The 26,512-nt window shown below is 34.1% G+C and overlaps 1 protein-coding gene across 2 annotated transcripts in view; it reads left to right on the top strand.

Moving 5' to 3' along the window:
- Nucleotides 1-26,512, top strand: part of GRIA4 (glutamate ionotropic receptor AMPA type subunit 4) — a 459,094-nt gene that overhangs the window by 41,088 nt on the left and 391,494 nt on the right. The gene's annotated exons all lie outside the window — the stretch shown is intronic.

Raw genomic sequence — 26,512 nt, 5'->3', positions numbered from 1 at the left:
AAGTGGGTTTCCTTTTTATGACAATATTGGGTTATTGTTCATTCATACATGTACCCAGGGTGCTGGTCAATCCAGCATCATGCCATCCTGACCAAACAGTCGGGCCCTATTTAGTTTAATATCTGTGAGTAATAGTTTTTCAGAAAAAAAAAAAAAATCCTGGATGAACCTAGTAGGGTCAATGCTGCGATAGGAATGCACCCAGACTGTGAAAATGCTTGGCTGGAGGGAGAAAAGTCAGGAAGCATGGACTCAAGAAAAGCATCCTAGAGATAATGCACTTTTAAGTCTTGAAGAATGAACAAAAACAAGAGAGCTGGAAAGGTGGTGTATGAGAAGTGTTTTGAGTTGGGCTTTGGTTTTGTTCTATTTTCACCTGTTCATTTCCATTTTATGGAAAAAGTGATGGCCTGAAAACAATAAGAGTGATAAGAACTATTTTATATGTATAATATAATGTGTGTTAACATTCCATATAGTTCATAGTTAACTTCCCTATCTACTTATCCTAGCTTTTGGGGTGAGTTTAGCAGTAAGGAGGAGGGCAAAGTACAAGTTCGGTAAAATTTCTAGTCACCCTCAACACAGCCACAACACCAGGAGAATGTCCTAGTCCATGCAAGAGTGATATAGCAGCTGAAGTAACATGCATACATTTCTTACAGTGACTGAGAAATTCCACAGGGGAAATGACAGGTCTGAGTACCTAGTAAGTCCCTAGTAAGGCTTAATACACAGATACCCAAATTCAAGCTTGGGACCACTATCCTTTGTCCTCATAAACTCCTCCTCTGTCCTCTCCAAGGTAGATCCACCTCGATCATTTATATTTCTGCTCTTAATTTCTGTGTACTAAATTTGCACCTGGCTTTTCTCTTTCTAATCATTATTAAAAGGTGTGTAATTAATGGAAGTATTGAGATTCCTCACTGCAGTTAGTTTATCAGCAATAAATATGTGTTTACTGCTTTACATTGATGTTTTATTAAAAAATCATATAAGTATGTGTTTTATATTTGTAATCATCCTAAGAGGAAGCAACTTTGATTTACAAAGGAAAAATGATATGTTGGACTGAGTTGGGGGTGGAAGACTCTACGTAAGAAAATATGTACTTATTAATTCAATAATGAACCAGAGAGAAGAATGTATGCTAAGGGTACATTGATAATTGAATGAAATTGTTTAGAGTTCTTTTAAAACCTCCAGTCTACATTATGAAAAAGAGGCTCAGAAAAATAGGTAATTGATCTTTAAACGGAGTGTTTTAAATGGCCTGGAATTTATAAAATGACCTATTGTATTACAAAGGAAAATCTGAAGTGTGTCTAGAAAAAGAAAAGAGAAGTTCACTATTCTAGATAAAAAGATGTGGGATTAAGAGGGGTGATTTCTGTGGGGACCAACTGGTGGAGGTCTATGAATTCAATATGAGTAAATTCATGCAGAAATAAATGAGAGTCTGAAGGGAAATTTATTGACAAAACAACTGGTGGTAGAAATTATTTTGGCATTGTCAAGAAAAAATTTAGAGGGATATAGGATTCAAGTGTGAAATGAACAAAGACTTCCTCAAATCTTTGTTGAATTTTTGGAAGAAGTTTCTAAGAAACGTCGTCTATGGAAAAGTAACAGAATGTAATAAACTCATAATTTCCTCCTTAATTGTGACTTGAAAAGTTTGAATTTTAAGCTTTCATGTCAAGATGATAGACTGAATTCACACATTAATCTCTTCTTCCAAAACCCTAAAAAATGATATTCAAGTAATTAAAAGATATAAATCCACATTGATGGAGGTAGTGAGAAAAGGTTATCAGTAGATCCCAAAATATTCACAGAAACTAAGCCAAAAATGAACCAATGAATTTGGCCAAACTCCAAGGAGGTTCATGAAACAAAAATACCTGAAAGTTCAATAATATTAGTTCGCTCCTCACCTCATCCCCATGTGACAGCTGCTTTGGGTTACTAACCCAAATGTCACCTATATCAACCCCCAAGCTTTTCCTTATTGGAAGAGATGGCTGTCACCATCAAGGCTAAAAGTGCCAAATACTCATTTTGAAGATTCCCTTGTGCCTTGGTCATGAGCATTTGACCCAACCCTAATAAGCTGGATGGGAGGAGGTCTTGAGAGACTTCTGGGGAAGGCTTTTCTCTTTAAGGTAAAGAGTGTTAGGAAAAAGCACCCTTTTTCTTCATCATATTTGTCAAAAAGGGCTCCAATCAAGATGGCAGAGTAGAAGGATGTGGAGCTCACCTCCTCCTACAGATACATCAACATGCATCTACATGTGGAACAGTTATCACAGAATACCCACTGAATGCTGGCAGATCTTAGACAGCCAGTATTGCAAGAAAGATCTCCACATAACTGGATAGAATGAAAGAACAAATTGAAAAAAAAAAAAAAAAAAGGTATCAGGATGAGACCTGCACCCATGGGAGAGAGCTGTGAAAGAGGAAAGTTTCCCTTACCCTGGGAAGCCCCTTGACCACCTGGGAGATCACCTGGGACAGAAAGGGAGCTTCAGAAACTCAGAGGAGAATGCATAGCCAGTTTACGGCAGGCTGCTTTTCTGCACTCTCCAATCCAAGACATGCATCCACTGGTGTGCGCAGGGGCTGGGTACTGAAACTTAGGCTTCAGAGGACAGATCTGGGGAAAGGACTGGGGTTGACTATGTGGAGAGAGCCTGAAGGAGCTGGAGTGTGATTTAGGCTCAAGTGGGGGTGTATATGGAAGAAGACCAGGCCCATCATAGAAGGGAAGCACCATTGTTAACAGTTACATGAAGGGTGGGACAGAGCCTGCCATAGAAGCCCCTTTCTTAACACACTGTCAGCCAGCACAGCACCACCTCTATGAGCTCTGGAACCCTGCAAGTGTCAGCGGGTTGCCCACATACAGATACAGGGCTGAAATCAGAGCTGATTCCCAGGGGCCATATGATTTAGGAAGCAGGGGAGAAATCTGAGCCCTCTCGCTGCAGATGTGTAATCCTCAGGTTTACACCTCTGCCTCTGGGGCTTTGTAAACTCAGTGACTGTGGGATATCCCAGTGGACTATGGTTGCTCCTGTGGCTGAGGCACAGCACTAGCAGCCACGGGCTTAGTGCGCACACACACGTGGAGGTCAGGCCAGGGTCTGGGCTACTTCCATAGCTCCCAAAGCAGGTCCAGGTGCATGAATGCTGTGGTCCTCATACCTGACTTCGGTGGAACTGTGCCTATGATCTGCTTTGGTGGGTTTGTGAACACAGCACTTGTGGGACACCAGGGCCAATTGCCTGCACCCCCATGGTTGAGGCAGGGCCAAGGGCAGTGTAATTTGTGAGCCTGAGCGATGGGTGACAGGCAACACCACAGAAGGCACTCACCTGTGGACAGTAGAGGATCACTCAGTGGCTTCTCTCACAACAGGAGTGCAACAATCCCACCCACCTCACACTGCAGATCAGAAATGGAACTGTGGTCTGCTCTGATGAACAGACCCTGCCCCTGACAGGGCTGTGACAATCTCAAAGCAAAGAGGGTGCTCCATTCAATATCCATTGCAGGCTCTGGTAACACCATCACCAGTCACATGCACGATCAAGGGGATAAAGGCCAGCACACACTAAGGAAAGATGCAGCAAGCATCCATACTAACGAAAACCCTCACACCAAAAATATTAAAACCACTGAGGCTACACAGGGATGCTCCCACATAAAAATAGCCCTCCAAGACCACAATGGATAACTTCCCTCCCCCAAACTCATAGACTCAGAGAAATATAAGTAAAATGAAGAAGCAGAGGAACCACTCCCAATTAAAATATCAAGAGAATTGCCATGAAAGTACAAACAATGAAAGAGACCTTTTCAGTCTAATAGATACCAAGTTCATAAAGGAGGAAATGAAAATACTGAAGGAATTAAGAAAAGCTATCTATAGAAAAGCAGATTACTGTAAAAAGGAATGAGAAACTATAAAGAGGAACCAAGAAAATTAGAATACTTTTTGCCAAGACAATAGCCAAGCAAACTGAATAATGCAGAAGAACAAATAAGTGATCCAGAAGATAGAATAATGGAAATCAACCAATCAGAACAGGCGACAGAAATACAAATGAAAAAATAAATAAATAAAAGCAATACAAGAGAACTATGGGATAATGTTACACATGCCAATCTACACATGATAGGGATCCCAGAAGGAGAAGAAAGAGAAAAGGGGATTGAAAATGTATTTGCAGAAATTATGACTGAAAACTTCCCAAATCTGAAGAAAGAAACAGATATCCAGGTACAGGAAGCACAGAGGGTCCCCCAAAAGATGAACCCAAACAGACCTACAACATGACATATTGTATTTAAAATGGCAAAAGTTAAAGGGAGGATTTTAAAGGGAGCAAGAAAAAAACAAAGAGTTAATTACAGAGGAACCCCTCCAAAGCCTATCAGCTGATTTCTCTACAGAAGCATTGCAGGCCAGAAGGGAGTGCAAGATATATTCAAAGGCTGAAAGGGAAAAACCTGCAACCAAGGATACTCTACCCAGCAAGATCATCACTTAAGGTAGATAAAGGATAGACAAAGGATTTCTCAGACAAGCAAAAACTAAAAGAATACAGCAATAGTAAACTTATCCAAAAAGAAATATTAAAATGTCTTCTCTAAGTAGAAAAGAAGCAAAAATCTGTAGGAAAGAGAAAAATCACAGTTGGAAAGTAAGTCACTTAAATAAGCCAGTACATAGATTTTTTTAAAAAAATCAAAAACATTTTGTGAAGGAAATGACAACCACAATAAAGAGCAACATAAAGATGTAAAAGCGGACATCAGAATCATAAAGGGAGGAGAGTAAGAAAATGTACACTTTTTAAAATGTGTTTGAATCTGTATGACTACCAATCTAAAGTGGGTAGATATAGGAAGGAGTTAACGTACTTGAAAAAGATGGTAACCACAATTCAAAAACATAAAATAATTTCATAAAAACCAAAAAGAAGAGAACACAAGCATAATACAAAAGAAAACCATCAAACCACAAAAGGAAAAACAAAAAGAAAAAGGAACATAGAAGAAATACAACTGGAGAACAAGGTTTAAAATGGTAATAAATACATTCCTATCAATAATTACCTTAAAAGTCAATAGACTAAGTATTCCAATCAAAAGACATAGAGTGGCAGATTGGATAATAAAATAAAAGCCTACAATATTCTGACTACAAGAGACTTACTTTAGGGTGAGAGACACGCATAGATTGAAAGTGAGGAGATGGAAAAAGATATTTCATGCAAGCAGAAATATCAAGAAAGCAGGGGTAGCAATACTCATATCAGACAAAACAAACTTTAAAACACTGGCATCAGGAAAAGCATCAGTATAAGAGGATATTACACATTAATACATATGCACCCAATATAGAAGCACCTAAATACATAAAACAAATACTAACTGACATAAAGGGAGAAATAGGAATACAGGAGATTTTAACACCCAACTCACATCAGTGGACAGTAATTCTAGATAGAAAATCAATAGAGATGACAGGACTTGCCTTTTAAGAGGCAACAGAGATCCTAAATGACACAGTAGAACAATTAGAATTAATTGATATTTTCAAGATATTACATCCAAAAAACAAAAAGAAAAACCAAGATACACATTCTTTTCAAGTGCACATGGAATGTTCTCTAGGATTTACCACATATTAGGACACAAAATAAGCCCCAACAAATTTAAGAGGATAGAAATTATTTCAAGCATGTTTTCTGATCATAACGGCATGAAACTAGAAATCAATCACAGAAAAAGAGATGAGAAGCAAAAACCCCAAAAAACAACAACAAAAAACAATTACATGAAGACTAAATAACATGCTACTAAAAAAAAAAAAAAAAAAAAATGGGTCAGCAATGTAGTCAAAGAGGAAATTAAAAAAATACCTTGAAAGAAATGACAATGAAAACATAAGCATACAAGATCTATGGGATGCAGCAAAAGCAGTTCTTAGGAGGAAGTTCATAGTGATACAGGACTTCCTCAAAAAACAGAAAAAAATAAACCCTCAAATAAAACAACCTAACCTACCATCTAAAAGAATTAGAAAAAGAACAAACAAAACCTGAAGTCAGCAGGAAGGAAGGAAATAATAAAGATAAGTGCAGCAATAAATAAAAGATAAAAAAATAGAAAAAAAATGTCAATAAAACCAAAAGCTTGTTTGTTGAAAGAGTAAACAAAATTGACAAACCTCTGGTCAGGCTCACCAAAAAGAAAAAAGAGAGGACCCAAATAAACAAAAAGAAATGAAAGAGTTGAGATAACAACTGCTACCACAGAATACAGAAAAACTAAAATAAGAGAATACCATGAGCAATTATATGCCAACAAATTGGACAACCTAGAAGAAATGGACAAGTTTCTAGAAACATACAGTCCACCAAAACTGAATCGAGAAGAAATAGATAATTTGAACAGATTGATCACTAGAAGTGAAATAGATTCTGTTTATTACACTATTACACAGTTTATTACATTATTAACACTCCCTACAAAGGAAAGTCCACGACCAGGTGGCTTCACTGGGGAATTCTACTAAAGATACAAGGAAGAATTTATACTGATACTTCTCAAACTCTTCCAAAAGTTTGAAAAGGAAGGAACGCTCCCAAAGTCATTCCATGAAGCCACCATCACCTTGATACCAAAATCAGACAAAGACACTACCAAGAAAGAAAATACAGGCCAATACCTTTGATGAATATAAATGCAAAAATTCTCAACAAAATATTAGCAAACCAAATCCAGCAGCACATAAAAAAGATACACCATGCCCAAGTTGGATTCATTCCAAGGTCACAAGGATAGTTCAGGATATGCATATCAGTGAATGTGATACACCACATCGACAAAAGAAAAGATAAAAACCACATGATCATCTCAACATATGCAAAAAAAACATTATTTGACAAAATCCAACATCCATTTATGATAAAAACTCATATCAAAATGGGTACAGAAGAATCGTATCTCAACATAATAAAAGCTACTTATGGCAAACTCACAGCCAACATAATACTCACTGGTGGAAAGCTGAAAGCCTTTATGCTAAAATCTGGAACAAGACAAGAATGCCCACTCTCACCACTTCTATTCAACATAGTATTGGAAGTCCTAGCCACAGAAATCAGACAAGTAAAAGAAGAAAAATTACCCAAATTGGAAGGGAAGAGGTAAAACTGTCATTATATGCAGAAGACATGATACTGTATATAGAAAACCCTAAAGAATCCACACAAAAACTGCTAGAACTGATAAATGAATTCAGAAAGGTAGCAGGATACAAAATTAACATACAGAAATTAGTTGCATTTCTTTACACTAACAATACTAAAAAAAAAAGTGAAAGTAAAAAAATCCCTTTTAATGTTCCATCAAAAAAATGCTTAGGGATAAACCTGACCAAAGAGGTGAAAGACTTATGTGCTGAAAACTATAAAACATTGATACAGGAAAGTGAAGATGATTCAAAGAAGTGGAAAGATATCCCATGCTCTTGGATTGGAAGAATTAATATTGTCAAAATGGCCATACTACCCAAAGCAATCTACAGATTTAATGCAATCCTATCAAATTACCTTTGACATTTTTCACAGAACTAGAAAAAATAATCCTAAAATTTATATGGAACCATAAAAGACCCAGAATTGCCCAAGCAATCCTGAGGAAAAAGAAAAAAACTAGAGGCATAACCCTCCCCAACTTCAGACAGTACTACAAAGCTACAGTAAGCAAAACGTGGTATTGGCACAAAAACAGACATATAGATCAGTGGAACAGAATAAAGAGCCCAGAAATAAACCCAAACACCTATGGTCAATTAATCTATGGCAAAGATATACAATGGAGAAAAGACGGTTTCTTCAGCAAGTGGTGTTGGGAAAGCTTGGCAGGCACATGTAAATCAGTGAAGTTAAAACACACCCTCACACCATATACAAAAATAAACTCAACGTCTTACAGACTTTAATAGAAGACATGACACTGTAAAACTCCTAGAAGAGAACATAGGCAAAACATTCTCTGACATGAATTGTAGCAATGTTTTCTTAGGTCAGTCTGCCGAGGCAATAGAAATAAGTGATAGTAAACAAACGGGACCGAATCAAAATTACAAGCTTTTGCACAGCAAAAAAGCCATAAACAAAACAAAAAAACTCCATTTACTTGCACCTATCCATGCTGACTCTCACTCCAGCTTTTTTGTTTTTGTTTTTGTTTTTTAGCTCTTTATTGGAGTATAATTGCTTTACACTGTTCTGCCAGTTTCTGCTGTACAACAAAGTGAATCAGCTGTATTTACACACATATCCCCATATTCACTCCCTCCGTGACTCCTGCCCACCCTCCCTATCCTACCCCTCTAAGTCATCATTACTCATCAAGTTGATCTCCCTGTTATGTAGCAGTTACTCCAGATTTTTAACCATTATTCTTTATTGGTGTAGCATTGTCCATGGAGAAGGGCATTGGTATAAGATAGGTAGGATGCTTCAAGGAGCTAGGGAATAATACAAGGTACTGGGAACTGGAAATGAAAGGAGCCCAGAAAGTAGGAAACACAAGTGTGAAGTGATTTGTCTGAGTGTAATGTATTTAAAAAACTATTAATTCCTGTTTTTTACAGAACCAAAATAAATATATACAGCACTGCTAACTTCTCAACTTACTTGAATTCAGAAGCTCTCCTTTGGGGAACAATTTATGTCAAAATGACTTCATATGCATTCAGACAAAATTAGGAATACGTTAATACATCACATCAATTTGTAAGACTTCCTACAATGAATTAAATGCTGATAAAGTATTTTTGCAGAAAGATAGTACACCAAGCTTGGTCTCTATGCCATTTATCGAGGAACATTTATGCTTACTTGCATGCAGGCATGTGATAGATGGATGATTTTGGCCAAGAAGGATCCTACTTATAGTTTTCACCTGGACATGAATAACAACTAGGATCAGTCAAGTGAAATTCAGTTATTTATCAAAACCAAGTGTCTTTCTACCTTTTTAAAAAAATTTCCTTTATTTTAATGTTTTCTGTTTAGAGGCAAAGTGAGGGCTACGAATAGGTGAGGCTGTGTACTTTACCTTGAACCATGACCTGAGGGTTCTTAAAATATAGTTATTAATGACAATGTATTAATAACCATTGTTTTGTCCTCTCAAGGGACAAAAAAAATGAAACTATTTTATTTGACTATAGATCTCAAAGAATGTTATTTTAGTTTGTATCAATTGTACCCTATTTTTCACTAATCCATTCAAACAATATTGATTGAATATCTATTATGTGCTGGGTACTATGTTAGTACTAAAATATGTCCATAAATGCTTATGATGTCCTTCCCAACTATCTATGGAGAATTTGGGGGTGACAAGAAATAGACTATATTTTATCAAAGATTCATTCATGTAGATATTAACATGAAAGTACTCCTTCATGACTTCTGAATTGACTGAGTTTAAGCAGATATTCTGGAAGAAATCTCTTTTTTAAAATATGAGATAATGATTATAACTAGTTGAGTCAGTGTTTGGTTTAGATGTTTATTGTTATTTTTGTTGGTATTATTCAAATTGTATAATTAAATTACTGAAGAGAATTCCCTAATATCTGATATGAGTTATTTTGATCATATTTGAATTAGTTAGTCATAAAGGAATAGCTAAGTCGATGTGGTTACCTTACCTAAATTATACTGGCTTTCTTTTTTGTTTTAACTTCTTAATCTGATCATCTTTCTGCCTTATATGAAATATTATTTAATTTCTTCCTTTGTTTGCTTTTGCTTCTGAACACCCCTTTTGACTTTAAAAAAAAAGTCAAGCTTAAACTGTCAGTTTCTTAAGCATCTTCCTGGATTGATTATCTACTATCTCTACTGAGTATTGAAACACATTGTCTCAAGATCATTCAGTGTCTTCATTTGTTGAAGTGGAAAATGAAACAAAAGGCATTAAATACTTCCTACAACAGGCTTCTCTAGCTATAGTGAAAACCCTTTCAAAGCCAGGTGACCTAACTACCCATATTCAGAGCCATTTATGCACATATTGTAGGCAGGGTAATTCAACTTTCATAATTTTTTTTTCAAGTAAGAAAAGCCCAAGTAACTATACAATTGTGCTGGATTTTGTTTGCTCCCAGCAAAAAAAAAAACAAATTTGATGGCAAAGTACCATGTATGAAAATACCTTATATTTATCTTCTCTGGATTTAATGTTTATTAGAGGTTATGATATAAACTATTATGGTGATAAACATAGAGAATTGATAACTGCAAAAGCCAGTCAAGGCCTAGAAATCAAAGTGGTATAGAATAGAAGTGAAAATGAAGGTGTCAAGGACTGGCATAACCCATATCATTAGACTGTTTAGAAAAATAGCTCAGAAAGAAATGACCTCTTGTTTTGTTTGTTTGATTTTTACTATTTTTAATTGCACAAACAATATTTTGCAGCAACAGTAGATATTATCATACTAAGTGAAGTAAGTCAGACAGAGAAAGACAGATATCATGATACCACTGATATGTAGAATCTAAAAAAATGGATACAAATCAACTTACTTACAAACCAGAAATAAACTCACAGACATAGAAGACAGATTTATGGTTACCAAAAGGGATAGTGGGGGGCAGGGGGAGAGAAATAAATTAGGATTTTGTGATTATAATAGACACACTAATGTATATATAATAGGTAAATGACAAGGACCTACTGTATAGCACAGGGAACTATATTAATATCTTGTAATAATTTGAAATATATATATATATTTGAATCACTTTCTGTACACTTGAAACTAATACCACATTGTGAATTAACTATACTTCAATTTAAAAAATCTGAAAATACTAAAGAACTGAAAATCTCCTTTGAGCTTGGTTTATAAAGTGAATAAAGGGAATTGTCTGGCAGTGCCGTGGTTAGGACCAAGCGCTTTCACTGTAGTGGCCCGGGGTCCAATCCCTGATCGGGGAAATAATATCCCACAAGCTGCGCGGCATGGCCAAAAACAAACAAACAAAAAAGTGAATAAAACCTGAATTCTTAATCCCAATATCTTTCCTGAGCTTTGTTCATCTGTTTCTAACCTTCTTCTGCTGGATATTGCCAATTAGATGCCCCTGGCACAAAGTCCAAAAAAATTTTACCCCTCCATCATTTGCTGCTTTTCTTAGAGTATGTACAATTCAGTCACATCTGCCAGGAAACTGGGAGTCATTTTTATGTCTCCCACACTTACTACATTAATCAGTCACCAAACCCATGATACCCCCAGAATTTCTCTCTTATTCTATGTCCTCTTTTCCACTTTTACAGCCTCTGTTCTAATTTTGTCTTCTGCCCAAAGTATTACAATAAATTTTTTCACATGAACCAGCTTTACACTAATCTCTTTGGACTTCAATCTATTTTCTATACCAGAGTTAGAACTTCTAATTTTACACATATAATATATATATATATATATATATATATATATATATCCATATACATATATATATGTTATTTCTTTGTTTAAAAAAAAAAATTTCCTTGCCATATGATCACCTTCAAAATTCCTTCCTCATCATTTCAAATTCAGCCGTATAGGATGTACAGTCACTGCGCTTTTATTCATGCTGCTGTCTCTGACTGGGAATACTTTAGTCAAACCTTTATACAACCAAATAAAATCTCATCATCTTGCTCACAAGACCAGCTTCACTTTTTCACCCAGAATTTATAATGCTCTGATTTATTTTCTCACAGATCTGTTTTGATCCTTTATCACAGGATAATCGCAATGCATTGTACTTCATGGTTAACTTGTTGGTCTCCCAACACTATTCCCTTATCAGATTTGGAAATCAGAGGCTTTAAATGTGTATATATATTCTACTGTATATCAGGTACCCAGCAGAGTTCTCAGATTAAGGAGGTTTGTGAGTGAGTGAACATCATGAATTTTGCATACACATCATCCTGTATTGTCAGTCTTTAGTCCTTCCTAAAGAACTCCCTTAAGGGGGACCAAAGATGTACATTTTGCAAAATTGTTTCTACAAGCTGCTGATCCTATATGAGTATACCTGTTTTACGTATTTTAAATAGATATCTGTGTTTCTAACTCAGTGAAAGAATTGTTCAGAAAACACCTTATGGACCCCACGCCACCCCCTGTTCTTCCCTTTAGATTCGATGGGTATAGTAAATATGAGGCCTTATAAAAATTTAAGACAACCTCCAGAAAAAATGAGGTTTTAAAAGTATCATTTACTTAGTAAATTTACTTCTAGATTCTAGGAGTGGCCAAGAACCTTAAGATGTATTGTGCCTATGTATTCAAGTATAGGATGCACATAAAATCCTTCTGTTCTTTCATTTTGCATTGATTTATTTTGAGGTAATTTAATTCCCATGGATACTTTATTATAATATTTTAAAATATATTATATTTTCAGGACATTTTAAGGTTCATCAGTTGCCTTTGCATAATTGCTTTATTTTAATCAAACAGAGACCATAAGGATGAGGGCCAGGCATTATCATATTGATTTTCCAGATGAAGAATGATGTACACAGAGAGGAGGACTGTTTGTCTAATACAACCAGAGCTAAGAAGTGGTAAATAATCTAGATCAACTTTAAGATTATTTCTGTTAAACTATTTCAGATTCACAGCCGTTAAAAGTGTATGCAACAAACAATTTTGGTGATAGCCTTCAGTTCTAAATATCATTGTGTGTTACATGCAATTGTGTATTTTGTAAATCTCTAACAACCTTAGCTAGAATTTGAAAAGCTGAATTGATAACAATTAGAATATCTTTTTCTCATGACAGATACCAGTCATACAGGTACTTGTATCCTAAATAAATAAACATAGGTGGGATCAAAGCTAATGCCTTCTGTATTTGTTTTCTGTTTCTGCCATAAAAATTACCACAAATTCAGTGGCTTAAAAACAGCAGTTTTTTTTTGTTGTTGTTGTTGTTGTTATAATTCTGGAGATCAGAAGTCTGATAGGGATCTCACTTGGCTAAAAATAAATGTCAGTAGAGCTTCATACCTTTCCAGCAGCCCAGGTCTGTTATATCAGTTTCCTTGTCTTTTCCATCTTCCAGAGGCCATCTGCATTCCTTGGCTCCTGGTCCTCTTCTTCCAACTTAAAAAATAGCAACAACACATCCCCCCTTTTTTTTAGGGGATTTTTTTGAGGTTTTTTTATTGAATTTAAATCTAGTTGAATTACAATATTGTGTTAATTACTGCTGTACAGCAAAGTGACTCAGTTATATATATATATATATATATATATATATAGTTATATATATGTGTGTATATGCATATATATACACATTCTTTTTCATATTCCTTACCATTATGGTTTATCACAGGATATTGAATATGTCAGTGCTAATTTTTAGAGAAATGCAAATCAAAACTACAGTGAGGTACCACCTCAAGTCAGTCAGAATGGCCATCATAAAGTCTACAAATAACAAATGCTGGAGAGGGTGTGGAGAAAAGGAAGCCCTCCTACATTGTTGGTTGGAATGTAAGTTGTTGCAGCCACTGTGGAAAACTGTATGAAGGTTCCTCAGAAAACTACGAATAACCATATGACCCAGCAATCCCACTCCTGGGTATATAACGAGACAAAACTATAATTCAAAAAGACACATATACCCCTATATTCATAGTAGCACTATTCATGATAGCCAAGATATGGAAACAACCTAAATGTCCATTGACAGATGAATAGATAAAGAAGATGCGGTACATGTATACAATGGAATACTACTTGGCCATAAAAAAGAATGAAATAATGCCATTTGCAACAATGCATCTCTACACCTTTATTCCATAGTCACTTCTCCTTCTCTGACCACATCTGGTAAAGATTCTTTGCTTTCATGGATTGATGTGATTAGATTAGGCCTACGTGAATGATACAAAATAATCTCCTCATCTCAAAGTCTTTAACATTAATCATTTCTTCAAGGTCTCTTCAGCTCTGTAACCTGTATTCACCAGTTTGAGGGATCAAAACATGGATGTCTTTGTGGAATCATTTTTCTACCTACCATGCCTTCTTTTCAAAATAGAGAAATGTCTTGGGGAAGTGTGAGAGGGAGTTAAAAGGACCATACAGTTAAAACCTCCCATACAGAGGAGGTGGTCAACAGAAGTTTCATTTCTAACATTGATAATTAATCAAATGAAGTTCAAAATTAGAATTTAAGTAACTATGGAATTAATTTTATGGTCAGTATCATATTAGAGGAAGAAAAGTTAGAAAATTATTGTATTATCACCTATACTATTAAGGAATTATCTATTAATATTGGTAAAGTTCTATTCCATTATTACAATTGATATTCAGGGAATCTGTTAAAATGTACATCCCAGACCACACCCACTATGGATGTTAACTCAGGAGGCCTTTGATGGGGTGTAGAATTTTGCTTTTTAACAAAGCATATCGGGTGATTCTGATGACTGTGTCCATTTACTACCATGCTTCAAGAAATGCTGCCGTAGTGTTTATTTCTGTACCACTGGAGCTAGAATAGCTTAATTGTTCTAACTGGAATTTTGAACTGCTGACTCTGGAGAATATATATTATTCAAAAGTGACATTTAGTATGAAATAGAATAGCATAGCATAGAATTTTAAGTTAATGTAAATAGAATGATTGTGGCTTATGAAAAATACAATCTTTAAATCAGTCACTACAATTCTTTTGTCATTTATGGATTGTGTACTATTAAAATGAATTGAACAATCATAAAGTTAGCCATTTATTCAAAATGTATTGATTGGCCACTCTACATGTAAATTTGGGCCAAATGCTATGTGAAGATCAAAGGAGTATTCTCAGTAGTAACACATTTAGAAATCATATTTGATCTTACCCATTCTGCTTTAAAGCTAAAGAGAAAAGAAATTCTTTATGTTAATGGAAAAAATAAAGTTAATGTAGTTCATAAATTACCAAAGAAAATATTTGTTTTAATATTGCTGTATTTAGTTTACTACAAATATAATACAAATTGAAAAACACTTTCTAATACCAAAGCCCGGCTACGGAACTTTCCCAGAAAGACAAGCCCAGTGGTTCCAGCAGAAATAGGTTGACTTTTTAACATAAAATTGAGAACAACTTTCTAACGCAGAGCTTAATAGTGATCTGTAGTGGCAATGATAATGTCATCCTCAGAGCCAGATAATTGGGTATAATTTTATTTTACTGCATTATCACCTGTTATATAACCCAGAGATGCAGTCATCTCCATGAGTTAGTTTACCTATAAGAAATAATATATAAGTTAAAGGATTAATTAATAGAAAAAATAAATTATTTTTTCTAATTTCTGATTATTTTTACCAATCTAAAACTTGTTTTCTACTTCTGTAGTTTTCTTGTCAATTTTCATAGACACATACATATTACAGATATTTATTAAATACCAGCATTCATTTAGCAATTTATTTTTAAAATAGGTCACATGTTTCTCTGTAGCTGAATCGAACTTTCCTAATTGAAAATCAGATTGGATAACGCACTTAACTTTTCTAATTAAACTATTCTAATCCATCTCCTTTGCTCTTAGAATAACTCTAAATAGCTGAATGGGGCTGAAAAGGTCAACCCTATCTGATCCCTACTCACCTCTCCAGCCTTACTACATACACTTATCTCCACCCACCAAAGTTATAGCTATTATAATTCAGTTGCTGGGAGCCGTATTTTCTGTACCTTCTCTGGACCTACGTGCATGCTTTTGTATGCCAAGAACACTCCACTCCTTCTCCATGTCTTGCCTGGATACCTACAGCTACATCCAGATTAGCACTAATGAACTCAGTGCAAATTATCACTTACCTATCTTACTGTATTGTATTTGCCTACGTTGTCCCTAAGCCATAAGTTTGTTGAAAATAGAACCGAAGAATAAGCTAACTGAAAAAAGTGCTGTCCTGGTGTTGAATAGGTGATTAAGACTAAGTGCCTGGCACCAAGTAGCTCACTAAATAATGGAAACAAAACAAAACAAAACCATGAAAACACAGATTAAAGTGTTATATGTCAAGTGACATTAACAGAGAACTATTCATATGGAAAATAGGGTGTACAAATCCAAAGAAGTTCCCTGACGTTTGCATTGGAGTTGGCAAAATGTAAAACTAGAAGGAACCCCTTTATAAATTGATGCAAATAAAATAACTGTTTCTTTTTCTATATGAAAAAGCAGTTTTACTCTTTACTCCCCCCTTTCGGTAGAACTTGGAAAGGGCTTTTACCCATTTGCTATTAATTTTATGAAGCATGACAAGTTGTCAGCTCACAATTTACCAGTCTCATTTTCCCGTCATCATCTCTCATGAAATAACTGTGTTGCATTTATGTTAAAGTTCCCCATCTTACTTAAAAATAAAGATTGGATTGTCAATTAACATTTGTCTAATTAATTAAATACAAGAAAGTACTCAAAACAAGTGCATGAGTTAATTATTACATTCAGAAATTTTATTACTGATAAAATTATTTCTTAAAATTATGAGATCAATTGAATAGAGTTTTAAAGACAAAATTTTTAAATAGAGTATATCTAATGTTTTTTAAATGTCAGTGGATTTTCACCTGTTCCTAGATTTTTTTTATGTAGTAAGATTCAAGGAAAGGACTATTTAACAACCACCTGCATATGCAGTCTTTTTAAAATTATATCTATATTTTAAGCATAATGTGTTACTTACCTGAATGACATGTGAAGCATGAAGAATGTGAAAATATATGAGGAAATGGAGAAATAGCATTTTAAATGTTTATTTCTTCTATCTAAAAGTGAAATATTCTACCAATTTTTTGGAATCATGTTTATGAAATATGTATGTATTTTGATAACCTGTATATTCCATGGTATATTAACATTTTGCTATGCAAGTAAATCAATTTTATAATCATTTTAGCAATGTTAGATTAACATGAGTTTAACAAAGTAGATGATGTGTGTGTGTGTGGCGAGAGAATTGGGTAATCTTTAAATTTATTAAAAGAAGTTAAGTCCGCATCTCTATAACTTGATACCAACTAGATTATTTAGAAACCCATTTGCCTAGGATGATTTTTGTTGAAAGAATGGAGTAGAATTCTAGTAACACTGTGGCCAAATACAGGCTACATTACAATTCAGTCATGGACAAAAATTATGAATTTCTACCTGGTGAACCACATGGCTTCAGTATGTCAGCAAATTTGAAATTCTCTGCATCAGTAGTGAACCCAGTTCATCACCAGTTCACCCAGTGAACCATTTTCATTAAGATATGTATATACCTTAGGATGCCTATATACATATATTGTATTATCACAGTTATTTCTACTGGGAATTAAAAGTGTGCTTTGAAAGGAAAGCCAAGTTTCCAAGTTTTAAAAAGGAGTATTGCAAGAAGAAAATGGAAGGTTATTTTGGTATCCCTATCTGTAAATATGAAACAAAACTTTTACTCCATGAAAAATAAAACAAATGCTGATTCAGGCAAGAAGCTCAGTTGTAAAATCAAAACCTCAGTAGCACTAGGCCATCATCTCACAGATGAAAGTTTTAACCTTCTCTTAATCCTCAGGGACTTGTAAAGAAGTGAAGATATAAGTGCCTATGTAAAAAAGGAAATCTCTGCATAGAGAACATTTTTAAAGTACTAAAAGGGCTCCTTGGGGGATATGTTCTTACAGAAGCTGACAGGTAGAAAGTTCATGTTCTTTTCAAGATTTTACTGTAGCTGAAACTCAGGAAAGCTAGTCAATTAATGGCACAGACCTTGAGTTGATTTCTATTTTCACGTAATTAGGTATCAAATGATGGCAAAGTAGAAAAAATTCCTATGAATAATTGCTTCCCCCTTATGCTGGTGCTCTTTGTAAAAAGTTATCTACCACTTATTTTTTTGAAACATTTTTTTAAATGTATGATTTTTGTAACCCAGGTTAATCCTTAACTGAAATCTTCTGCATATTTTGAATTCCATGAGAGTATAATTACTTCAGTCATCTGCTTATTGACCTGATCGAAGAATAATAATTCTAATATTTAGGAGTCAAAGCACAGTTTATTGACCAATAGAATTAAACTTTAGAGTTCCTCTCGCTTAATTTTTAATAGAAAACATTGAGAAATTTAATAGAAAACATAACCTGACACTTAAAAACTCTATCTCAGGTGTCATTTTCTTCCCCAATTGGAATTCAGCTTTAATTTTTGAACTTTTTTCTTAAGAATGAGATCTATAAGGATTTTCAAACAGTTATTACTGAATTAATTTCAGTGCTTTTCATGATCTTGGACTCAGAAAATCTATGTCTCTGTAATATTTGGTTGCCTATAATAGTGCTGTCTCTTATTATTTCAGAATCCAAAAGTCATTTTTTAAATTATGGAACCACAGGTTTTTGGCAAATATGAGTATTTATATGTTCTGATATTTATACTATTTCAATTATCCAATTTAAAAAATATGATACTTAGCTATATTTCAGATATATTTAGCCATTTTATTAACATTTGTTCCTACACTAACTATAGTGATTCTAAGAATATATGAAAGGCATTTTCAATATGACTTTGATCCTTTTACAGTAGTCTTCTCGCATTTATAAATCTCTTAATGTATTCAAGTATTTAATAAACACCAAATAACAAAGTAAAATATGTTTTACTTTTCAGAGAGGATATGTTAATAAATAAAAGAGAATGTTCTTTTTGAAATGTAGTATATAATAAGGATATTAAGTATTGGAAAGAATAAGAAGAAGTAGGTTAGCACTTATACTACTGATGGATAAAAAATTGTTATAGCCACTGTATAAGGAAATTTGGTAGTAAATAGCATTGTTAAAAATAGGTTCATATTCTTTTGCAACCAGCTTTTGGCATCTGCTATAGAAAAATACCTGCATAAGTATACAGAAGGCAGTTTCATTATTTTGCAGCAGAATTGTTTGCATTAGATAAAATAAAGAAACAAATCAAATGTCCTTCCATCAGTAATGGCTAAATAAACTACATTGTAATACTATGCAAGAATTTGAATAAATAGGGCAAAAATTTCTTTTGGTTTGTAGAACATAGTCACTAATTATCTTATATTAAAAAAATCTATACAAACAAACCAAGATATTTACAGGGGTATGTGTGTGTGTATAAATGCATAGAAAGAAGTTAGAAAATTTATACACAAACTGATAGTAGTAGTTACTTGTAGGGAAAGAATTGGGTATGTGGGTGATGGTGAAAGTGGACTTCAGCATTATTTCTCATATCATAATGTAATATTTGTAAATTTTAAAATAAATAACAAAACTAAAATTTAGTGTGATGCATGCTATAGAAGTATGCATGAGTGAAGAACAGTAAAGTGACTAATTTCAGGTGGCTCTAGAGCAGAGGAGTAGTTCACCCTACTGAGTTCAACAGACATTCATTGTATGTGTTATGTTCCAAAGTGTGTTTTACAAATTTATATTTTAAAGTTTTCGTGGAGAGATGATATAGGGTTTGCGCAGTTTTTCCCATGGCAAAACTTCCTACAGTGCTGTTGGATATTGTTTACCCCAAAGTCTCACACTTAGGACAGCTACTTCTCTCCCTCTCCACTGCCCACCCTGCAGCGCCCATCCTGTTTCCTCTTTGTTGTCCCTCTTCCTGGTCCTATGAATCTCATGCAGCCCTCTCTTACTAAAAGCTTTTAGATATTGCACAGGACCCACCCCCACCAGTGTAAATGTGGAATTAAAGTAGCCTATTCTCTAGTCGGTTGCTTTTCTCATGAGGAAAAGCTCTCTCTGGAATGCTGACTGCTGAAATGTTTCACCTTGTTATGAATTGTATCTGCTAAACATTGCACTGGGTGCTATGGCTACCAAATGACTCAGGTAAAATCTCATCTTCAAGAAACTTCATTTCTAGGAGGGGAAAAGAGACAGGTTGACCAAGAAGTGTGCTAACATTGTGTAAGTGTAGAGATAGAAGTATGTAAAGAGGACATTGATTACAGAGGGAAACAGTTAAATTTAAATGGGAAGGATGGAAAAATTTTCACAATGAAGGTGAAATTTTAAGTGAATATTGAAAGAGTAAATGATGTATTTTCTGGACCCGAAAGGAGGAGCTTAATGATTCAGCTCAAGAGAATATATTTTAATAACCACAGAAATGTTCAAATACTTCGGTATTGCTAGAGAAAAGAAGTCTTGGGGAGCAGAAGTAGAGGGAGGTGAACATTTCCCTTTGCATATCTGCTATTGAATCCTTCATAATTATATATGAATGTAAGTAGATTATGAAGGTCACATGTTTTTAATAAGAAAAACTAGCGATTTTCAAAATTCAGTTATAGTAAGTACAGGATTTGTAAAACACAAAAGTAGCTCTATATAATGTTATTATTAAATACATTTAAAGTATTTATATTTGTCTGAAAAAATCAGACTTATAGATAAAATTATTATTTTCACTATTTCCAAATGAGTGGCAAACAAGTGATTCAATCTCTTTCTAGTTATTTATCTTTAGAATAAATAAAGTTAATAATTAAGCTCTAAAACCTTAAATATACAGTGCCTTTGAACAATCATTGTAACTCTCTGGTGTGTCCTCTAGTGAAGTTAAGAAAAAGGCAAAGTGATAACCGCAGTCAAGCAATGCACTCTTGATGCTTGTAATGTTAACTGAACAAGCAGTTAACTGGGCAAAAATCAGTTGAGTTAGCTTTCTCCTGTTTTCCTGACTAGGAAAACATTCCTAATGAACTGCATGATCAGTTAATAAAATATCAACAAATTAAAAAGATGCCAAAAATCAGGAAATAGGCAATGCAATAGAACCAGCAATTTTTTCAAAAGGAATTTACAAATTCAAACAAAGAAGAGTTAACCAGGTATTCCCTCCCTAAACAAAACACTTTCTTGAGAAAGTGCTGTATATTGTAACTATCTTTTTTAATGCATTTTAGGCCACCACCTCTCAGATCCCTTCTTGTCTTTCATACCTAGTATTCCCTTTGAACTTAAAAAATAGCATAGCTGCACAGCAATTTCAGTCTAGAAAGAAGATAATATTTGAGTTGAGACCTGAATGAGGGAACTAGCCAAGCAAAGATCGACAGAAAGAATTGTAGGTTCAGGAAATAGCCACGGCAAAAACCAGTCTGGCTTGTGTGCATGAACAATGGAGGTATTCCTAAATGATCAGGTCACAGAGGCAGATAGACTAAAGAAATATTTGTAAATTATGATAAGGAATCTGGGTGTATTGCACTGTAATCATTTATTTGTCTGCATATTCCATAAGCCTGCTCAGAGACTATCTCCATCTCATCTCCCAGTATATCACTGAAGTTCACACTATGCCTGGCATTAAGTAGACACTCAATAAACATTGTTTTGGATAAAATGATAGATGAACAACCTATTTTATTGGAATTTGGTACTTCCATATATAACTTCTATTCAAGTATGCACTTTAAAAAAATATTATAGTTTATGTATTTCAAAGCCGAGAGCAAGCAATATTTAAGCCAGGATTTGGGTCACTAACAATAATAAGAAAGTTCTTTATGAGTGAATATATAGGTCATGCAGGGGCCAAATTATGTAGACGCTTTAAGCTTAATCTATTTCAGCATTGATTATGATGGTTCCTTTCTCACTTAGGACTCTAATGAGCTTTATCCATTATCTTGATCATTGGTGAGCAAGCATTTCAGAAAATTAAAGAGAGTGGTAAGAGCTGAAAATTGCTCTCACTTGTCTTATTCACTCTACTTCTGTATATAATTGAGGAAGCTGCTGCTTTTTCATTTCAGTTTTCTAGTCACAATTGTTGCCTCGTGAGTACAGTATGGTTTTTGACATTTCATGTAAGCCATACTGAAATTGTATTCTGTTTATTTAAGCAACTCTCATAACCTGTTGCTGCATGAATAAGCTCTATGTTTAGTATCCAAAATTCACCTCTGAATTTCAACTTCTGAAATTTTCCACAGAATCTTCTCATTGAAATTGCCATTCAGACAGATGTCAGTGAAGCACATCAAGAAATTATGAGATGAGACTCTGAATAAACCATTCTAGATAATTTAAAAAAAAAATTTTAAGCTAAAAGCATATTTTAAAAGCCTATTATTTGCAGAAAGAAATAAAATGAAGCTAATATTTAATCATAGAGGGTAGAATGTGAGTTTTTGGGGGATCAAGGGGATAAGTTAGGAGAGAGTTATAGTTAATTTTCCCACTTGAAGAACTTTCAGCCCTGAATTGTCAGAATGTCTTGGAGAATATTTTTTTAATGAAAAGAAAAACAAAAGATTTGGAGATTCCACTAGGAAATTCTGATTTAGTGAATGATTAGTTAGCGTTCTTTAGAGAAATAGAACCAGTAGAATGTGTAATTATATACAGAGAGAAAGAGAGATTTATTTTAAGGAATTGGCTCACATGATAATGGAGGCTGGCAGATCCAAAACCTTCAGGGTGTGTTGGCAGGCTGGAAACCCAGGAAGAGCCATGGTGCAGTTCAAGTCCAAAGGCAATCTGCTGGCAGAATTTCTTCTTGATTGGGGAAGGTCAGTTTTTGTTTTATTAAAGCCTCAACTAATTAGATGAGGCCTACTCACATACAGTAGAGGCCATCTGCACTGCTCAAAGTCTACTGATTTAAAGATTAATCTCATTCAAAAAAAAACTCTCACAGAAATATCCAGAATAATGTTTGACCCAATATTGGTGCACCTTTGCTCAGCCAAGTTGACACATAAAATTAACCATTACAAATTTACCACTTTTCACCCTGACACCTATATGCATCTCCTAAACCATACTTAATCTCTCAATAAAGATAATAAGGTGATAATTCTGTGTAACGTGATGCAGCTATCCTACATACAACTGAAGATGGCTAACCCTTTTCCAAGAAAAGGATGCAAAGTCCTTGTGTGATGCTTACTCTTCTTCTTGACATCCTACAACTTAAATATTAATACTTGAATACTATAATATAAAGTAAGTGCATCTTATGTCACATGATAAGAGGATAAGAGAGGGCAGAAAACAAACACATTTGTAACAACGTAAAGAAAATATTCATGACAATTGTATTTCTATAACTGGTCATGTGGTCACAGCTGGTATTTTACCTCAGCAAGCATCTCAGCTGGTCATGGTTCTTTACCTGGTGGGGAGACTCTAACCTTCATTCCTGAGACATAGATATTTGGATGTTGTATGATACAACCATTCAGGTTTTCTAGACGCTTCTAACTGAAGACAGATTTCTTTTTGACTTTCTTAAGTGCTGTTTCCAAAATTTTAAAAAGGAAATACCATTAATGGTAGAAAACAGTAAATATTCTGAACTATTTTATTCCCCATCTCTCTCTAAGTTGGAATCCCTCGGTGGCCAAAAAAAAGGATATTTCTTTGAAATTTGTAATTTTAGCAACAAAGTGCATACAAGATTACTATTTAATTCCATCAGATTTTATTTGCTTTACAAAATACTGCTTTTCAATTACTTTCTTCAGTTAAAATGAGCACTTCAAGGGTCATATGCTGCTCTTTTCATTGGAGACCAGTATAAGCAATGTGTTCAGAAGGCAGTACTTAGGATCTGTGTACTTAGCAGTGGAGCTTAAACAGATAGCAAACAATGCACTTTTTGGATAGAGATGTGGTCAGCCCTGCTCTTACAGTTCCAGCCATGGGCATTACTTAATCCTGTATACGAAAAGCAGTCATAAACAGGTTTTTGCTGTTTCAGACTGTTATTTTAACCCAACACTGCAGTTGGCTCAGAAGATGAATTAAGCAACACTACAATTTAAAGAAGAGCAGATCTTGGAACCCAAAAACTAATCTCTAGGAAATGACAGTTGCCTTCACAGTAATAAATAATTGGACAGCAATTGTAGTTGTCTTTAGCAAAAATCGTATGCTTGAACAGATGATGCATACTCCTGGTGTGAAGAATGACAAAACCTTAATCACATAAAAATATCCTGTAATGTATCCATTATTTTTGATAGGTCAAATCCTCTAAGAGGGAAAAAGAATCTATCCTCTAATATTAATAGTAGCTTTGAAATACAGAACCCATTTATAATAATGGTATGTCTTTGATTTTTCTAGTCTTAGAGCTCTAAGGAAATAAATCTACAAACTAAGGTTAAAACACTTGAGATAGAGTAGAAGTATAAGAAAATTTAAAAATCTATGTTTTTCCTCTGCGTATATTAAAATATATATTAATTTTTTAGGCATTTATTTCAATGATATTTAATAACAATTGTATTTTAAGTTTGTATGGCACTTGATATTTTGCAAATGAATCATTGTATCTGGTGGCCCCTAAAATATGACATTAATTAATATTAATTAATTATTCTTTCCTTGCTCTTACCCAGAATCAATCTGAAGCAGCAAATAACTAGTACCTTTGACACTTTTAAAAATCTACATTTTGATTGGAAAATGTGTAATAACAGACAATATTTACTTAAACTTGGAACTAAGGCTTCGGAAGGCCAAAGGAATGTTTTTTTTTTTTTTCCCCAGTATTAAATACTATATAACCAATTTTTAGAAACTTCCTTAGATTTTAATTTTGGCTAAATTATGTACTATTTCATCAAAGAGTATTAATATATAAAATATTTCATTTGCTGTTTGTGGGAGTATTTATTACTACTTTCTAATTCTTCTCTGATGTGAATAATAACATAAAAAAACTCTTTCATGATTACCATCATCTTTATAATATAATACACAATACATTGATTTCACTATTGGGTCATAATATTTGGATAATGTAGTGTTGTTCAATACAGTACCATTATGCAAAAAGCAGGGAGGAGAAAAATGAAAGTCTTAAAAACCTAATGGAAAGAGTGAAAATGAGGAAAGTGGAAGATATAGAAGAAATGGAAATAAATGCATATTATTGGAGCGGGGGATGTGCTATACAGAATGTTTCAAGGGAAGCTTAGTGTCAGTTTGATAGATTTTGTGTCATCAGGATATTCTTAACTTAAGAATTCCGGGGATAGCATTATACAAATAGGGAACACAGAGGTTGCATGATTTGTTCATCATATACCATGTATCTGTTACAAATGTATGTAATCTTTTTTTTTTTTTTTGCTTTGGGCCATGGATTGACCTTTACTCCTTATTTAATTTTTTTTATTTTTTTTGCGGGGGTACACCAGGTTCAATCATCTGTTAAATGTATGTAATCTTAATGCTCTATGTCCCAGTCATTTGTTTGGATGAATGAGCTGCTTTTGTTTCAATTGCTAAAACAGAATTATGTGAAGATTATGTTGGCTTAGAGTGACCACACTAAAAAATAAAAAAAATGAAAATAAAAAAAAAAAAATTTAAAAAGTAAGGTGATTTTCTTTTCTGAGGAAAAATAGGGTAAATAATGTAACCTAGGGAAAAGAGTCAGCCTTACTTAATCTTACTTTAGCAGAGAAGGAACAGAATTTGGCTTACATAAACTCTGTCTATTCTAAAGGTGGACACTTTGGAAATAGCATTAACTTTTTTAGAATTGTTAATATTGCTTAAGTTCATGCATCAGTATTTTTTAATACTCTAGAAAATAGTAAGCTGTCTAATGTTCTCATAAAGAAAGTGTATTTTTAAAAAAATCCTTTATCTTAGTTTCATTGTAAAGATTACTCAATATTTGGTGTATGCTTTTTTTCCCATAAGTCATGTAAAGATTTGGAATCTTGAACAACTATTTGCATTGATTCTTCTTATGAATAAAAATAATACGACTGATCTCCTGGCTAAAAAAGAACAATATTCCTGGTATGTCTGGGTTATAGCATTTATGATTAGGTAACACATCTATTTATTGATTACTTGCCACTTGGATTCCTTTTAGTCTGTGGTTTTGTCAACAAAATCCTAACTACAAAAGAGAGAGGGAGAAGGAAGGAGGGAAGGAAGGAAGGAAAGAAAGAAGGAAGAAAGGAAAGGAAGGAAAGGAAGGAAAGAAAGGAAGAAAGAAAAATTCTTCACACACCCATAAAACTGAAATATGCCCACTGACTGCAGCCTATCTATCTTCAGAAATGGATGTCACTTCATAAAATTGAGATTCTCAGCCAACACTCTAATTTTAAAATAAAACGTAAACTTTAAAAAATTTTGTTTTCAAACTTACCAGACTTAGCCCCTGGTTTGAAGTCACTGCCAAATTGCTCTGTGACAGCATGAAAATATAATGTTAAATCATATGGACTTGCCATTTTAAAGGTCAAAACTGATAAGTATCAGCACTTTGATATGATTCAACATAATGAAAGAGTGATAGACACTACAGGGTATACAGAGACAATATAAGATATGTTTGTCCAGTAATAGTTCTTTTTTTTTTAATGAG

The sequence above is a fragment of the Hippopotamus amphibius genome, chromosome 9 (assembly GCF_030028045.1).
Source record: "Hippopotamus amphibius kiboko isolate mHipAmp2 chromosome 9, mHipAmp2.hap2, whole genome shotgun sequence".
Classification (NCBI taxonomy): Eukaryota; Metazoa; Chordata; class Mammalia; order Artiodactyla; family Hippopotamidae; genus Hippopotamus; species Hippopotamus amphibius.
The sequence above is the reverse complement of the archived record's forward strand: the minus strand, read 5'-3'. Positions and strand labels throughout refer to the sequence as shown.